The sequence below is a fragment of the Brassica oleracea genome, chromosome C2 (genome assembly GCF_000695525.1).
Source record: "Brassica oleracea var. oleracea cultivar TO1000 chromosome C2, BOL, whole genome shotgun sequence".
Classification (NCBI taxonomy): domain Eukaryota; kingdom Viridiplantae; phylum Streptophyta; class Magnoliopsida; order Brassicales; family Brassicaceae; genus Brassica; species Brassica oleracea.
This window is the reverse complement of record NC_027749.1, coordinates 43,828,684-43,829,809: the sequence shown is the minus strand read 5'-3', so window position 1 is coordinate 43,829,809 and position 1,126 is coordinate 43,828,684.

Genomic DNA, 1,126 nt, shown 5'->3' with positions numbered 1-1,126 from the left:
CTCTCTCTCTCTCTCTCTCTCTCTCTCTCTCTCTCTCTCTCTCTCTCTCTATTTTAGATGAAAGCAGAAATGGGGACTTACGGTTGCGGGTCTACAAAATCCCACAGGTTAACCTGTAGCCCGTCCCGCTTTCGACCTGTCTCGCTTTCGACCCGTCCCGCTTTCGACCCGTCTCGCTTTCGACCCGTCCCGTTTTGAACCCGTCCCGTTTTGAACCCGTCCCGCTTTCGACCCGTCCCGCTTTGACTCCGTCCCGCGAGGCCCGCAATTTTGCGGGTTTACTAAATGGAGGCCCAATTCCGCCCCGCAGCAAGCTTTTACGGGCCAGGTCTGCGGTCCAACTCCTTGATTGCCATCCCTAAGCGTGGGTCACTTTGAAGAACCCTAAGATAGGGAGGATCACTTTAGCTGGGTGTTGGATATGATCCGAGAAGGCAAACGGCACTTCTGGAACTGAGATGGATTGAAAGGATCGTCAAGAGATGCGGAATGACTCTTGATATACCCACGATCTAAGGCTAACCACCAAAGAAAGAATGAATGTGTTGGCTAACCACCAAACAACACACAAAGATGAATTGGCTGACCACCAAATCAACAAGCCGGTTCACACCAATGAACTAGCTAAAGAACTATCTCTCTCTCTCATAGAAGAAACAACCAAAACTGAACTGATTTTATTCATCAAAGGGACTACATATTTATAGTGTTTTGTAGATCTAGGAATTAAATGAAAAAGTAGATCTAGATCTAGCTCTAATCTTTAATACGAAAATAAAGAGATAAGACTAGACAAAGTGACTGTTCGGCTTCTGTCTAGATTCGTTGTATCCTGAAGCATGAACCACACGGAAAATGGAGAAGACTAGATCTGGTCAAGGTAAGAAAAATAGAGAAGACTAGCCAAGATGTCCAAGTTCATCCGAACCAGATGGATGCACGGGGTAAAGATAAGGACGCTTGCAGGACTGTCCGGATGGTCCGCCGGAGGAGAATGCATGTCCATCTTTGGTTTCTTCACGACCCAAGCTAAGTCTGGCTCGACCGTGGGTCTTAGAATGTCGAGTTGGTCGGGGAAGACGGGCTGTGGTTCGGTCGTCTGGACGTGGTTCCAACCGAAGCTCCA